The following is a 17,977-nucleotide window of genomic DNA, read 5'->3' as shown; positions in this document are numbered from 1 at the left end:
TTTTTTTTTTTTTTGCTGATTTTGCTTTTGGTGTTATATCTAAGAAATCCTTGCTTAACCTAAGATCAGCAAGATTTACACCAACTATTTCTTGTAAAAAGCTTATATATTTTGGTGCTTATATTTAGGTCTTTGATCAAATCTGAGTTAATTTGTGTATCTTTTGACAAATGCGTCTGACTTCATTCTTTGGCATATTGGTATTCAGTTGTTTTCAGCAACATTTCTTGAAAAGACTAATGTTACCCTATTGAATTTTCTTGAAACTCTCACCAAAAATCACTTGAACATTGTATGGATTTATTTTTGGACTCTTGATTCTGTTCCATTGATTATAGTCTGTCTTTATGCTTGTCCTACCACACAGTCTTGATTACTGTAGCTTTGTAGTCAGTTTTGAAAAATAGGAAATGTGAGTTCTTTAACTTTGTTCTTTTTCAAGATTGTTTTTGCTGTCCCTTGCCTTTCCATGTGAATTTGAGATCTATTTGTTGATATATGCAAAATAGGCAGCTGCAATTTTGAAAGGGATTACAAAGAATCTATAGATTAATTTGGGAAGTATTGCCACCTTAACAATATTAAATCTTTCAGTCCATAAACAGTGGACTTTCCACGTATTTAGATCTAATTCAGTTTCTTTCAGTGATGTTTTGCAGTTTTCAGTGGATTAGTTCTTGTACTTAAATTTATCGTAAATATTTTATTCTATTGATGCCATTATAATTGGAATTACTTTCCTTATTTCACTTTCAAATTGTTAATTGCTAGCATATAAAAATACAGTTGACAAGACATGGAAACAACCTAAATGTCCATCGACAGAGGAGTGAATCAAGAAGATGTGTTACATATACACAGTGGAATATTACTCAGCCATTAAAAGGAACGAAATACCAACATTTTTAGCAACATTGATGGACCTAGAAATTATCATGCTAAGTGAAGTCAGTCAGACAATGAGACACCAACATCAAATGCTTTCACTGACATGTAGAATCTGAAAAAAGGACAGACTGAACTTCTTTGCTGAGGAGATCCTGACTCACAGACATTGAAAAACTTATGGTCTCTGGAGGAGACAGTTTGGGGGGGTGAGGGGTGTGTGCTTGGATTGTGGGATGGAAATCCTGTGAAATTGGATTGTTATGATCATTATACAACTACAGATGTGACAAATTCATTTGAATAATAAAAAAAAAGAAAAATACAGTTGAAATCTTATTTCCTGCAAACTTTGTTGAATGTATACATGAGCTCCAATAGTTTAGATTTTTGGTTTTGTTTAGACTTCTTGGGATTTTCAATATACAAGATGATGTTATCTATAAGTATAGATAGTTTTACATACTCTTTTTGAATCTAAATGCTTTTTACTTACTTTTCTTGCTTAATTGTCCTAGCTAGAACTTGCAGTACAATGTTGAAAAGAAGTGGTAAAGATGGACGTTTTTGTCTTGTTTCTTATCTTAAGAGCAAAGCTTTAAGTCTTTCACCATTAGGTATGAAGTTAACTGTGGGTTTTTGATAGATGTCTTTTATTAAATTGATGAAATTCCTTTCTGTTTGCAGTTTGAGTGCTTTTATCATGAAAGGGCCTTGTATTTGACAGATTATTCTCGGTATCTATTTAGATCATCGTGTAGGTTTTATCCTTTGTTCTGTTAACAAAGTATATTACACTGGTTCATTTTCCTGAGTCGATTCAATCTTATATTCTAGGGATAAATCCCACTTAGTCATGATGTTAAATTCTTTTTATATGCTGCTAGATTCAGTTTCTTAATATTTTGTTAAGTATTTCAGCCTACATGTTCATAAGGAATATTGGTCTATAGTTTTCTTTTCTTGTAATGATTTTGTGTGGTTTTAGTATCAAGTCAAGTGTAGCCTCAGAGAATGAGTTGAGAAGTGGTCCCTTATCGTCTGTCATTTGGAAGAATTTGTGAAGGATTGGTGTTAATTCTTTAAATTTTTGGTACAATTCACCATTGAAGCCCTCTGGCTCTGGGCTTGTCTTCGTGAGAAAGCTTTTGATTATTAATTCAAATTGTTTACTTATTATAGTTCTATTCATATTTTAAATCTTCATTGATGTCAATAGTTTGTGTCTTTATAGGAATTTGTCTTTTTCATTGAAGTTATATAATATGATGATATATAATTGCTTATTATATCACCTTATAATCTTTTTATTTTTATAAGATCACTAATAATGTTCCCCTTTCCATTCCTGATTTTTGTAATTTAAATCTTCTTTTTTGTGTGTGTCAGTCTAGCTAACGGTTCATCCGTTTAATCTTTTCAAAGAATCTTTAGTTTCACTGATTTTTCTCTATCTTTTTATTCTCTTTTTATTTATTTCCAATTTAATCTTTATTATTTCCATCTTACTTGCTTTGGGTTTAGCTTGTTCTTTTTCTAGTGTCTTAAAGTTGAAGTTTAGAGCGTTACTTTTATTTTTTATTTTTATTTTATTTTATTTATTTTATTTTATTGTCTTTTTAGGGCCGCTCCCACAGCATATAGAGATTCCCAGGCTAGGGATCAAATTGGAACTGTAGCCACTGGCCTATGCCATGGCTACAGCAATACCAGATTCAAGCCATGTCTGTGACCTACACCCAGCTCACAGCAACACCGGATCCTTAACCTGCTGAGCAAGGCAAGGGATCGAACCTGCGTCCTCATGAATACTAGTTAGATTTTCTTCTGCTGAGCCAAGATGGAAACTCCTAGAGTGTTGATTTTAGATCTTTCCTTTTTAATGTAGCCATTTAGTCAGGAGTTTTATTTTCTTGCAGTGTCTTTGTTTGGCTTTGTTTTCAGGGTACTGTCATCATAGAATGAGTTAGGAGGGTTTCTTCTGTTTTGTGGAAGAGTTAGTGAAATGTTGGTTTTATTTTATTTTATTTTATTTTATTTTATTTTATTTTATTTTATTTTATAAAATTAATCAGAAAGCCCTTGGGTATTTACTTCTCCTCATGTGAATATCTTGAATTGCTAAGTCAAGTTTTAAAATTGTTTTAGGTCTACTAAGTGTTTATGTTTCTTCTTGATTTGGTTTTGGTTATTTATTTATTTATTTATTTATTTTGTCTTTTTGCCTTTTCTAGGGCCACTCCCGTGGCATATGGAGGTTCCCAGGCTAGGGGTCGAATCAGAGCTATAGCCACTGGCCTATGCCAGAGCCACTGCAACGTGGGATCCGAGCCCCGTCTCCAACCTACACCACAGCTCACAGCCATACTGGATCCTTAACCCACTGAGCAAGGCCAGGGATCGAACCCGCAGCCTCATGGTTCCTAGTCAGATTCGTTAACCACTGCACCACGACGGGAACTCTGGTTTTGGTCATTTATATCTTTCGAAGAATATATCCATTTTTTCCGTATATCTACCTTTTTGGCGTAAAGTTGTTCACTGTGTTGTGTTATAATCTTTTTATTTCTGTATGGTCAATAGTGATATCCTTTTCGTTCATTATTTTGGTAATTTGTGCCTTTTTTCTTTTGTGTTTCCTATGTGGTTTGCTTTTCTTTTTCTAGTGTCATAGGATTGAATCTTAAGTTATTTATTTGAGACTTTTCTGCATTGTTTATATGTATTTAAAGTTACAGATTTCCTTCTAAACACTGCTTTTTATGTATCCCATAAAATGTGACATATGTGTTTTCACTATCATTCGGTAAAAACATATTTTCTAATATCCTCTGTGATTCCCTTTCTGATTAATTGCTATTTAAAAGTGTTTTCATTAACTTTCAAATATAGGCAGTTTTCCAAAATTTCTTTCTGATATTGATTTCTGATTTAATTATGTTGTACTCACAAAAGATAGTTTTGGTGTTCTCATTACTTTTAAATTTTTTGAGATTTGTTTTGTGACCTGGAATATAGTCTACTTTGGAAAATGTTTTTTGGTCTTTGAAAAAAATGTGATTTGGCCATCATCGAATAGTTTATAATGTGAGTTTAGTTTGCATAGGTTGACAGTATTCAAATTTTCTGTACTCTTGCTGATTTTCTGTTAATTCTATTAGTTACTGAGAGCAGAAGATTGAAATATATAATTATAATTCTCAAATCTATTTCTTCTTTCAATTCTACCACTTTGTGCTACATTAATTTTGGTGGCCTTTTTTTTAGATGCATATACATTTGTAAGTATTACATTTTTCTGATGTATTGACCCTTTTATCATTTTGAAATGCTGTTTTTCTCAAATGCCAGTTCTTTAAAATTTTTTTAATTAAATTTTAATACAGTTTTTAAAGGTTGCACCCCATTTGCAATTTTTACAAAATATTGGCTATATTTCCCATGTTCTACAATATGTTTCTGTAGCCTGTCGTACACCTATTAATTTATATCTCCCACTCCCCTAAGTTGCTCCTCCCCTCCCACTGGTAACCACTAGCTTGTTCTCTATATCTGTGTGTTTACTCCTTTTTTGTTATATTCACTAGTTCATTGTAATTTTTAGATTCCACATATAAGTGATATCATACAATATTTGTCTTTCTCTGACTTACTTCACATAGCATAATGCCCTCGAAGTCTATCCATGTTGCTGCAAATGGTAAAATTTTTTTTTTTGGCTAAATAGTATTCTATTGTACATATATATCATATCTTCTTCATCCATCCATATGTTGGTAGACACTTGGGTTGTATCCAAATCTTGGCTGTTGTAAATAATGCTGCTGAGAACATTGAAGTACGTATGTCTTTTTGAATTAGTGTTTTGGGGGTTTTTTCAGATATTTACCTGGAAGTGGGGTTGTTAGATCATATACTACTTATATTTTTAGTTTTTTGTAGAACATCCATACTGTTTTCCACAGTGGCTGCACCAACTTACATTCCCAACAACTGAGATATTTTATAGAGTCTTTTTATATTAACCCACATAGTTACCATTTGTGGAACTCTTTATTTCTTACTCTGGACTTAAGTTATCATCTAGTGTCATTTCCTCTCAGCCTGAAAGATTTCCTTTAAAAAAACTTTTTTAGATAGATGTTAGCCAATTATGAATCTTTATTTCATCTTTAGTTTTGAAAGAAGCTGCCTTGAAACTATATTTGGATGGTGCTGATTTGACTGTTCTAGTTTTCTTTAGAGTGAATATGTGGGTAACCATGATTATGCTGGAAATCAGCTAAAGGCCAGAATGAGGCAGACTTTTTTTTTTTTTTTTTTTTTTTGTCTTTTTAGGGCCCCACCCATGGCATATAGAAGTTCCCAGGCTAGGGGTCGAATCAAAGCTACAGCTCCCGGCCTGCACCACAGCCACAGCAATGCCAGATATGAACTGAGTCTGCGACCTACACCACAGCTCACAGCAACCCTGGATGTTTAACCCACTGAGCAAGGCCAGGGATCGAACCTGCATCCTCATGGATGCTAATCAAATTCGTTTCCAATGAGCCATGATGGGAACGCCGAGACAGACTTTTCTTTGCGCACACACAAGCTTTCCCAATTTTCTAGACAGTTAATTGATGTCTTCAAACACAATACTTTTCTCATTTACTTTTTATTTTTTCTTTACTCAAAGTCAGGTATTTAGCTATGGAGAAGGAAAAAAAACGAAGCAGTTGCTTATAAAAAAGTTAGGGTAGGGAAATTTAGTGTTCCTTGGACAAACCTTCAATTGATTATACACTTTAGCTTTGCTTCTCACTCCACGCTTCTGTCAGGGGATATAAGGTCATTCCTTTAAGTTCAACATTCACTGCGTACATGCTAGAGTTTGGCTTTTCCCACTCTGTTTCTTCTGTCACCGCTCTTTCATCTGTCTTATTCGGTACAAATTTATAGCGATCTCTCTCTCAGTCTCTTCATTGTTATGAGTTTGTATCTTCCTCTATCACCCCAACACACACCTTTCTTACCTTTTTGATTAAGGGGATCCCTTGAGAGAAAGGGGGGAAAATACATGCTGATAGATTTTACTAACCAAAAATTTTGTGCATGTATTTTTAAACAGTTGCAGTGTAATGTGTCTGTGCTTTCTTTGGTCCTGTCTTTTCTTTTTTTTTTTTTGTCTTTTCTAGGGCCGCTCCCGCAGCATATGGAGGTTCCCAGGCTAGGGGTCAAATCGGAGCTGTAGCTGCTGGCCTACACCAGAGCCACAGTAATGCCAGATCCAAGCCACGTCTGCAACCTACACTATAGCTCGTGGCAACACCAGATCCTTAACCCACTGAGTAAGGCCAGGGATCGAATCCACAACCTCATGGTTCCTAGTTGGATTCATTAATCACTGAGCCACAATGGGAACTCCATCTTTGGTCCTGTTTTCACCTGTCTTTTTAAGCATTGTCTGCATTGGCATATTTCTTCATGATTATTATTTGAGTAGATTATGAACACATTTTTAAAGAACAGTTTGTTTTATTATCATTATTATAATAGTTAATATTATTTTAGTTACTACTTCCTCTTTCTTTACCCTATTTTCCATCCCACCATCATATACTTTTACCTTTCCTCAGGTAACCAATGTTATAATGTTAACAGTAAGTCTTAATTTGTTCCTTTGGTCAAACTGATTAGCTAAAAGCCATCATGAAAGGCACTTCCTTCTAGAGCAGACTGACGTTGTCATCAGGAAACCAGTTTGTTATTTATGGGTTTTCCAAGAAATCTTGTGATGTCAGCCATGGATCGTAGGTGATGTGTTGTGTCTCTGTAATGGCTTCCTAAGCACTGCCATCTCTACTTAGTTCGTAGACCGAATTGAGCCATTTCCCTTGTTACAGTTCCTATTTCCTGTTCTGTTCAAATTTAATTCCTAGACTTGCCAAGTTGTTCATGAGGGTTTTTGTCTGTTTCTGATGAAATATCAACTGGAAGTCAGCTTGGGATAAAGGATGTTATTAACATTTAGTCATTTGTGTATTAGACACCAGAGAAAGACAAGAAATATGAAAACAGTAAATATCAAAATAAATGTCTGGAACCTTCTCCATATTATTTTTCTAATTGATCTAAATCTAATCAAGAGAACAGTTTGGATGATCATAGTTAATAAAATAGCTTTTTCTATTAAATAATATATTTATTGTTTGACTTTTTCTTTTAGTAAGGCAAGATAAAGCAATAAGTAATGAAGAAGTAAAACTTATCATGTGGGCATGATGTAAAACTACAGAAAAAAATAAGAATAAAAGTTTTGCAAATATAAACATACCAATATATAAAAATTACAAATATATATATAGAAACAAAACATGAAAAAGTTTTTGCAGCGAGGTATTCTTTATACTAACATTCAAAATAAGAAGTTCTTGGGAATTATATCTAACATAACAAGAGATGTGCAGAAGTCCCATGGGGGAAATAATAAAGCATTATTTTATGACAATAAGACCTCAGTAAACGGAGTGATATATAATACACATGGCTTGGAAAACTCAACATTTTGTAGATGCCCACTTACTCTTTTGGTGGGGAGAAGAGAATATTTGACAAAAGATTCTGAAACTATAAAGAAAGACAAAGGGCTGGGGGTAAAGAAAGGAAAGCACAGTGTATTTTGTTGCACTGAAAGACAAATAGACTGATGGAACCTCACTAGTGAAAATGTATTCCTTGGACCTACCTCTTGGCGACATTACTTGGGAGCTTATTAGAAACACAGAATCTCAGATCCCAGTCCCAGATCAACAGAATCAGAATTTAACAAGATAACCTAGAAGAAAAGGGAAGAAACAGTTTTAATAAACAGTTCTGGGGCAGCTGGTAACCAAACAAGAAAAAAATAATTGTATTGAAAAGAATAGCTTATTTTATATGGTACAACTATCCCTTATTCTCTGTTTTCTATGTTTTTTAAGGAACATTTGAAAAATCATTGAAAATAAAAGATATTTTGAATGTGTGTTTTCCTAGGTGCATTTATTATCTATGGGCCTATAATCTATGAATCATCTTGTTAATAAGCTTTTCTTAGGTACCTCAACTTCAGGACGTCTTTATGTGTTTCCAGCATCTCTTGGCTCAAGCCAGTATATCATAACTTAATGATGAAACTGTCACTGTCAGTGTAGATAACTAATGTTGTGACTATGCCCCCTTCATGTGGCAGTGATAAAGCTTTATCTAATTATCTTATAGGTATGCTTTGTATATTTTGGAAAAAACTGCTGAAGATACCAAAGAAAGGGCAGCTCTTCTACTGACAAACATAAGGAAATAATTTACCACCTACTTAGGATTAGAAGACCAGCTCATTCTCAGAGTCTTCTAAAACAAAATTAGGTAAGAAATGTTTTCCATCATATTTTAAATGATTTGTACTCTGCCTCCCCAGTTTCCTTGAAGGCTTCTATAATTCTATTCCTTTGGCCTCTAAGAGAAATGCAGTTAGCATTTTCCTGTAGGAAGTTAGTGTGCCAGCCAGCTGTCAGCCTTATGATGTACCTGATCTCCCATGTCAGGGGAAGCACAATTCAATTTTAAACTAAGTCTTCTGCACAGTGGTGCAGCAGGGCTGCCAAAATCTCTCTTTATGGTCCTTTCTTTGAAATTCTCCCTTCTACTCAAAGAGTATAGTTTTATTTTTAAATCATTTGTGTGAGATGAAACCATCACTAACTGACTTTACTTGTCGTTAGTTAAAAATCAATGAATTGACTGAAATAATCTTTATTTCTGTTACCCTTTCTCATTTCTAGAAAATAAAGTACCACTGCTTATTTAACTTATGACTTGTCTAAACATGTTGAAAGCATTGACTCTAAGGCATAACACTCAGACTCTGAAAGGGAACTATGACAAGTTCAGTCAAAAGGGAAAAGAGGAATAATTTATAAAAGGCGCTGCAGATAATGATGCCAGCCAGTTATTTTAAAATGCATCCATCTCACCTTTTAATGAATTAGATTTGTCAACAGCAAATGTTTTATGCACCACTTGTAATAAAAGTGGCACGCTAAGAATACAGTGCTTTGAGGTTGGTTTCTTCAAAGCTTTAGAGTATCTTCAATTCAAAGATATTTTTTAAATAATAGATATTAAAAAGTATATTTAAATAATGTTAAGGTTGTGACACAAACACCAAATGACAAAATTCAGGAGTTTCAAAGCAGAGGCTGACATGCCATCACTATTTCACATAGTAACTGTTTTTTAAATTAGGAGTGTAACAGACTGATTTGGGGATTGTGTGTCAGTTTAACTTTAAATTCTCTTGTTGTTTTGGTTGGTGTCACAACCTTAATGTCAGCTTTTCAAATAGGTTTCTACATTTCCTTTGGTTTAGGGTCATTAAAAAATGCATATGATGAATCTAAGAGGCATAAATAGGTCACACTGAAGTAGAGTTCCTTGATTCTCTGGAGTTGAGAGACAGCTAATACCTGCTTTGGAAGTGGAAAAAGTTAGCTCATGCACTTTTGGTAAATTTCCATTTTTTAGGAATTTGATCCAGACCATTGTAAACCCAAAGAATAAAACATGATATTGGTATAGTTATGTTCTTGTATGTCTATTCTGAATGATTTGATCTGGTTGGTTATCATCTCAAGATGTTAAGGATCACAACTCTCATAATTTTTTTTTTCTTACTAAAAGTACAAGTTAAATCTGATGTTTATTTCAGTTGAAGAATCCTAATTCAATATAACTGAATATGGTAACCCTGCCTTAAAAACTTCCATGTTGCAGTCCTTTATACAAGCACTTTTATGCAGATTTTGGGGGGGATAAAGCTTATTTTTTTAAAGTAACACTTGTGGAGTTCCCTGGTGGCCTAGCGATTGAGGGCTCAGTGTTGTCACTGCTGTGGCTCAGGCTGTTGCTGTGGCTTGGGTTCAATCCCCTAGCCCAGAAACTTCAACCTGCTGTGGGTGCTGCCAAAAATAAATAAAGTAACATTTGTTCAAGGAAGCAAAATGTAAAGTAAAATCTGATAATTTGTGTTGAATTTTAAAAACAGTTCTATTGCCACAATGGACGTTAATGGATCAGCCGGGAGCCTTCCTTACTCCATTCTTCTGGGAAAGAGAGAAGGGGAGAGAAGAGGGAAAGAATAAGCTCCCCACACAAACTCCTTCCTTTTCCTTGATTCTCATTTGTCAGGATCTCATAGGGCAGGTCTGCATTGCCTACATTAAATATAGTTTTTTGGGTTCTTTGGTTCGTTGGTTGTTTTGCTTTTTACAGCTGCAGTGGCTTATGGAAGTTCCCGGTCTAGGAGTTGAATCCGAGCTGTAGCTGCCAGCCTATGACACAGCCGTAGCCACACTACATCCGAGCTGCATCTGTGACCTACACCACAGTAGCAGAAACATGGGATCCTTGACCCAATGAGTGAGGCCAGGGATCGAACCTGCACTCTCATGGATACTAGTCAGGTTTGTAACCCACTGAGCCACAATGGAACTCCCTTGTACATGGTTTTAATTTAGAAAAATAAGCATAGAATCTGTCCCACAGTTGTCCTTTTCATCACTTGTGTTATAGAAATAAAAAGAAAAGAGAGACAAATTATTTGTTGATCTTTTCTTGCTGACTCATAAAGATACTGACCAATGAAAAGCATTTCATAGCTCTCATCTCTTCCTTTATTGAACCTCCAAGTTTTACCCTACCCGGTTTTTAATCAGTGAGTAGGAGAACATTAATCATTCTTTCCTAGTGTACTCCATTCTACTGTTTCTATCGCTTTAATTTTCAAACAGTGTTGAATTTGAGAAATTTCTAATAGTTTTCATTTCTAGTTCTGACTTTACTTTTCCTACTCACTGAACTCTCTCATATCACATCAATGTTAAATCATCACAATTCTGACAAGTAGTAGTCTTTCTAAGCCCCAGCCCTCAATACCCAGAGGTAATTACGCAGCATTTGTATGGTGGTTTGAAAGTGTATACAATTGTATGTGAAGGTTTTGACGAAATCCCCCACATTTGTTTAAACTATACTAGTGCCCTTGTTTGAACAAATGTTTAAAATTATGATTAGGCGTTCCCATTGTGGCTCAGTGGTAACGAACCTGAGTATATTAATAAGGATGCCTGTTTGATCCCTGGCCTTGCTCAGTGGGTTAAGGATTGCTGTGAGCTATGGTGTAGGTCACAGATGTGGCGCAGATCCCATGTTGCTGTGGCTGTGGTGGAGGGTGGCAGCCGTAGCTCCTATTCAACGCCTAGCCTAGGAACCTCCATATGCTGCAGGGATGGCCCTAAAAGATGCAAAAAAAATAAAAACATAAAATTATTATTATTGGTCATACTAATACTAGTTCTGAGTTCTATTGAATAAAAATGAATTTTTACAACAAAAATGCCTGTTTCTAAATTCAGATGAAGCTGTTCAAATAAATGAATTGAAATTCAGTCTATACGTGCAATATGAAAAAGTTTTCTGGCATAGAAACAAAATTATCTCTTTAAATAGTATAGGCCGAAGCCAGCTTCATGCAAATTCATTAAGAGCATTTTCAGATTTATGTATTTAATAAAGTTAGATAGTGGGTCTAACTTACGTATTTAATGTCCTTCAGTGTACAGTGATGTTCTAATGACTGCATGGAAAAAAAAATTACAGAATTTTATTTAGTGTTTCTGTACATCCGTCAATCCTATAAATGGCTTTCTAATTGGATATAATATATGCTTTTAATAGTTTTCAATAATATTAAGAGATAATATTTATTGAGTACTTTCTATATTTCAACAGCTGTTCTAAGTACTATCAATGGATTATCTCATGTAATCCCTATAACAACACTAATGATCTCACTATTTTACAGATGTGGTAGAGGCAAATGAGAAAGTTAAAAAACTAGTAAGTAACAGAGCTAGAATCAAAACACTGGCATTATTACTACAGAGCTCACACTCTGAGCCCTTGCTACTCAAAAAGTGGCCCTCCCGCCAGCAGTATCACTGTTACTGGGGAACTTGTTAGAAATGCAGACTCTTGGGCTCCCCCTAGGCCTACTGAAAAAAATCTGCATTTTAACAAAATTCCCAGTTATTGGTATATTAAAGTTTGAGAAGCATAGCTCCAAAACATTGTACTATCCTTCCGTTATGTACAGAATTAAGTATCTTTAAAAATAGATTTCTATTTTTATGTATAATGTAATACTAAATTCCCATCTTAAATGGGTATTCGTATCATATCAAGTGCAGTGTAATGACATCTAATAATTAATCATGAACAAAGATCAAGTGTAACCCAAGTTATCCTGAAATCAATTGTAAAAAAAAGGAAAAAAAAAATCCCAGAAATAAGCATCAAGTCTTTTTCTCTATTGGGCAGCTATTTCAACTCCTGACACTTTCTTAAAATCACATTGTAGCACACTGCTTCTGAGTAAAGACTCTAGACAGGCTGCATGTATTTGACTCTCAGCTCCTATGTCTAGCTGTGGAACCCTAGGAAAGTTACACAGCTCTCTGTATCTCAGCCTCATCATCTGGGAAATGAGGTCTAAAATGGTACTTAACTTTTAATAGATGCGAACTATTGCCTTTGGAATGGATAAGCAATGAGATCCTGCTGTATAGCACTGGGAACATATCTAGTCACTTATGATGGAGCCTGATAATGTGAGAAAAAAGAATGTATATATGTATGTGTGACTGGGTCATCTTACTGTACAGCAGAAAATTGGCAGAGCACTGTAAACCAGCTATAATGGACAAAAATAAAAATCATTAAAAATTTTAAAAATAAAATGGTACTTTATAAGATTGTTGTGAAGATGAAATGAGTTAATATATGGAAAGGCTTTGAAACAGGGCCTGATAAAAGTGAATAAATATTAGCCCCTGTCATATAGAATAGAGTCACATCTCGTACTTATTGGTTATCCAATGGTAATAAATTGACACATATTTTTGTTGTTACTCACCACGTAAAGGGATATCTTTGCTGTTAGAGTCTAAGTCACAAACTTTAGTTTTGTTTTTGTTTTGTTTTGTTTTTAGTTTGTTTAAACTTTCTCCTTGTGTAACTTCCTGCCTATGATTTCTGCCAAACACCACTTAATTTTGGTACTTAACTAATTAAGTCCAGTGTGTCAATTAAAAATCAAAATGAAATGTGTTAACAGTATAGTGAATTTTTAAATATAGTATATGTTTTTAAAGTTAATGAGGATTGTAAGCCCATTCGGCCAACCACTTGCATAAGTAATATGGAAAAATTAGGAGGGTAAAGAATGTTTGTTTAAAGGCCTAATGCTCCAGAAGCTTGTTTGTTTCCTTCTGGGTGGACACAGGATCTGAAATTAATCATGGTAGTCTCTAGGGGAATGATGGTTTGATGTGCAAGTACTCACTTAACTATTAAGATTGGGTAAGGATACATCTAATGTGTGAAGTGAGGTGGCATGTTCCTGGAAAGTACGAGTTTGAAAGCTGATTTGTGAATGGCACTGAAATAAAAATACTTGGTGAAAAGAATATCATGGTCAGCTTTTAAAGTGCCAATTCCAGGACACACATCCAGGAAGTCCAGTTCACTAGGCCTGAGATGAACCCCAGGCATTTGACTTTTTTTTCTTTTTTTTTTTTAAGGCTGAGCCCACGACATATGGAAGTTCCCAGGCTAGGAATTTTTAACAAGTGGCCAAGATAATTATGCTTGAATTAGTGTCTTAGACTACACTTTGAGAAACACTGCCATGGAAGCAGACATGAAATAAAAAAGTTTTTGTGGACTACCCATTCCTTTTTGTGACATTGTCCTCTTTGATACCAGTTTTTTATATCCTCTGACCCTACTTGCTTTATATTCTTTGGTTTTTCCCTTATCCTGTGTTAGTGGTCCCCAAGTCAGTCATTCATTTTCTCCTTTCCTCTTTTTAACCTTTTCTCAAAGATATCTTCTGGATTTATCAGTCATATCTTTGCAGATGGTTCTACGAAATAGTCACAAAGGTCTCCTTTTTAATCTAAAATTCTCTAAGCCAAAATGCAGATGCTGAAATCATTTTAGAGGCTATGGCAACATAAAAAAAAAAAATAGAAGAAGTTGAAAAGGATTAGAATAGAGTAGAATCTAACATATTACAGCAAGTATTAAGGGTAAGCAGTGTTTCATAAAGCTTTTAAGAAATATGTGCACACTTACACATTAGATTGCTTTTTTTTTTTAACTTTGTAGGTCTTAGTCCAAAAATTTGAAAGGTACTTTCTCAGTCTTGGTGTCCTGAACTTCAATATGACATTCTGAACACTATGTTTTCTCATGTATTCCCTTCATATATCTGCCCCATTTGTGTTCTGGACCTTACCATTTGTATAATCTATTCATAATCATCAAATCTAAAACTGAATTTGCTCTGCCTCCTCTTTTTATTTTTATTTTTATTTTTAGGGCTGCACTGTGGCATATGGAAGTTCCCAGGCTAGGGGTCAAATCAGAGCTAATGCTGCCAGCCTACACCACAGTCACATCAAATGCAGGATCTGAGCCGAGTCTGTGACCTATACCATGGCTTACGGCAACACCAGATCTTTAACCCACTGAGCGAGGCCAGGGATCAAACCCACATCCTCTCGGATACTAGTCGGATTCATTTCCACTGAGCCACAATGAGAATTCCCTGCTCTGCCTTCTTGTTAACATTTTCTTCGTAAGTTTAAAGAATCTGTTCATAAACTACCATTCTGTCATTCAGATTAAAGTTGCAGAATTTCCTTTGTAATAATTTAGCCCTTACTACATAAACTTCCCTGTAGCCTCATCTCACTATCCTGTCCTATCTTTGGGCCCTACCCAGCAGGAAACCTTATGGGCAACCGTAGTGGTCACCTACCCCTCAGCTAGCTTCTAGAAGGCTAGCATGAGCATGCACTGCCTGGTATCTATATGACTGCCTTGAGCAAGATTTTAAGAGCGTTTCACAACAAGCACGTGCTGCTCTGACCAATGTCTACCTCTTTTTCTTAGCCATTCCCTTCATAACTGGTCATTTTTATTGCCAACAAAGAGTCACACTCTGCATTTTATCTTCTGCTAGTTTCTAATGACATATCTACAAGTTTTCTGCCTCTTATCATGACTATAATTTTTACATCATCTTGTTTGGTTTCTCTAATGACTTAGGTCTAAAGTCCAAGCTTTTTATGCCTCGGCTATGTTAACACCCACTTGGTGTTCCCTTGGCTATATTTGTCTGCATCAAATGTAGCGACCCTAGGCTATCTCTTCATACCCTGAAAAGTCATTTCAAAAGCTTTCTTTTTCTTTTGCTCCATCTTCTTCCTATTCCTAACTGACCTTCTTGTATCTGTTCTCTTACCCCACACAAAACCATCTGAACACACATTTTAGTAAATATTTGTAAAACAGTAGTCATGTGCTGCCTTAGTAAAAAACCTTTTATGACTCCCTGTTTTGTATAGGATAAAAGTATAAGTATTTTTCTTCTGGAGGGAAAAAAGACCTTTGCATACCTATCTGGCCATAATATATCTCTTTGATTTTATCTTTCACTATTTTCACTTATGAATGTTCTTATTCTCCAGAGCAGTCCTGTTTCTGCCCCAGGGATGTTCTCCCATTTTAATTAACAGGGTGCCCCTGTTGTTGGTGGCTCATGAGTATGGAGCAAGCATCTGTGTCTGAGGTTTAGGAGTGGGAGCCCATCATATACAAAGAAACCTCAAGCTAGAGCCCTGATTACTCAAGGCAATAAGAAGTTATTAAGATCCCAGGTTGTGGAAAAAGAGGGAAAAGAACGGGAGACAAACATATTATTTACTTCCATAATTAGTCTCTGACGGATGCTCCTTTGATCCTACCTTCATTAGCTGTTGGATCATTCCCCAAATTGGAGAACACTTGACTCTATATTTAGTAAGAGATTAAATGTCTCCAACTGTGGGGCCTCTGAGGCTATGGATTTTGCAAAATCAGTGGGCTCCCACCTTTATCTTCCTTTCTGTTGGTGCTTTATTTCCCTATTTCCTCTGCCCAAAGGAAAGTCTGGCTGCAGGGCTTCTAGATCATTTGTTACTCCTACCACTCTGTTGATACTAAATTAGCTAATGCCTTGTTATATTGTTTGTTTTTGTTTCTCCTGTGTCAAAAGTAAAACATATTCATTATGATAAGTTCAAAATAAATGGATTATAAATAATAAAAAATTCCTTTCCCTATACCTTTTTAGTTTCACCACCCACAGATTGGCATTGTTGATAGTTTGTTGAGCATACTTCCTGAATTTTGGGAATGATTTATTTGGCTTTTTTTTAAAATAAGTATTATACTGAACAATGCTGCATATATAATTCTACAACTTACTTTTCAAAATAAAATACTATCCTGCTGTATAGCACAGGGAACTATATGTCTAATCACTTGTGATAGAACATGATAGAGGATAATGTGAGAAAAAGAATACACACACACACACATATATGACTGGGTCACTTTGTATAGCAGAAATTGACAGAACAGTGTAAATCAATCATAATAAAAAATTAAAATAAAATACTATAACGTACTAGGAATCTTTCTATATCATGCCATACAGAGCTAGATTATCATTTTTATAGATATTCCATTTTATATTTGTTATATCGGTATTTAAAATATCCCATATATTGACATCACATCATAATAAAGTAGGATAGGTTTACATAGCCTACACCTGTTCTTCTACATCCTGACATGATCTCATGTTTGCAATACCAGTAGAGTGAACAGAATTCTCACTTTTAACACAGGTTTAAATTGACCATAACCCATTTCTCTTTTCCAGATCCTTTCCAGAAGTAATATAAGCTAACACATCTTTTTCAAGGTTAGCATGAAGTGTGCTTGCTAATAAATTGAGTACACTTAGGCATAAGCAGGTAGGTACAGCCAGCTTCTTCGGATCTTAGGTGAAGGTGGTAGCAAAAGTGTTTGGTGCTGCCAGCTCTCCTGGACACTTGATGTGCAGCCAGTTATGCTGAGCCCATGCTCTGAGCTGTGGATTACTGTTTCCCATCCATTATTCAGCCTTGCCATAGAGTGAATATAATCCAAGCTCTATTGCTACAAGATACAATTTATAATGTGTCATGTGGTATAGTTATATAACTACTTATTGTTGACTAACACATTTTTATTTTGTAATAATCATTTTAGTGACAGTGATTTCGGATAAAGAAAAGAAAACAGCAGTGCATGTTTAACAGTTAGTACTAAATTTCCTTTGACTTGCTGACAAGAATTAATGCGTAACTAACTCACACTCCGGGGGCTACTGTAATGACATCACAAACCACATGAAAACAAGAAGACAGAGAATCACTAATATCTACTGCATAGTCTTATTTTAGGACAGTGCCTGAAAATACTACATTTTAATACTTAGCTGCAGACTGTACGTTTGTGTACCACTCTATGAACCATGACTTTTCATTTAGACCAAGTGACTGTACTAAATTAATTTCTTTCATTTCAGTTCCACATTTTCTTGTGCATATATGAGAGGTGAATCAATAGCTTTTAACAAATGGAAGGCAAAAAATTCAGTTTATGCAAAGTTTTTAGGATACTGTAATTATTGAAAACAAAGCTGACAGGTAGGAGGATCTCAAAATGTTACCCCCTGCAGGCATTCCCATTGTGGCCCAGTGGTTAACAAATCTGGGAACCATGAGGTTGCGGGTTGGATCCCTGGCGTTGCTCAGTGGGTTAAGGATCTGGCATTGCTGGGAGCTGTGGTATATGTCGCAGACACGGCTCACATCCCGTGTTGCTGTGGCTCTAGCGTAGGCTGGTGGCTACAGCTCAGATTGGACCCATAGCCTGGGAACCTCCTATATGCAGCGGGAGCAGCCCTAGAAAAGGCAAAAAAAAAAAAAAAAAAAGATAAAATGTTTCTCCCTGCAAGCAAAGCAGACATTAAATTAATTATTTATAAGAGCTCAAATGACACACAAAATTTAATTGTGAAATTCCATAATGTTTTGGAAATATTTATACTTAACTCAGAAAATATTTTGTT

General features: G+C 35.3%; 1 protein-coding gene across 6 annotated transcripts in view; it reads left to right on the top strand.

Moving 5' to 3' along the window:
* Positions 1–17,977, top strand: part of KIAA0825 (KIAA0825 ortholog) — a 356,819-nt gene that overhangs the window by 10,655 nt on the left and 328,187 nt on the right. For 5 of the 6 annotated variants that reach the window (XM_021085381.1, XM_021085380.1, XM_021085377.1 and 2 more), the window contains exon 2: positions 8,131–8,274. The exons of the other annotated variant lie outside the window; for it this stretch is intronic. The gene's annotated coding sequence lies outside the window, so the exon portion shown is untranslated. The remainder of the gene's footprint in view (positions 1–8,130; positions 8,275–17,977) is intronic. 6 annotated transcript variants of the gene reach the window in all.

This window comes from Sus scrofa, chromosome 2 (genome assembly GCF_000003025.6).
Source record: "Sus scrofa isolate TJ Tabasco breed Duroc chromosome 2, Sscrofa11.1, whole genome shotgun sequence".
NCBI lineage: Eukaryota > Metazoa > Chordata > Mammalia > Artiodactyla > Suidae > Sus > Sus scrofa.
Note: the sequence above shows the minus strand (reverse complement) of the source record. Positions and strands in the feature narration are given on the sequence as shown.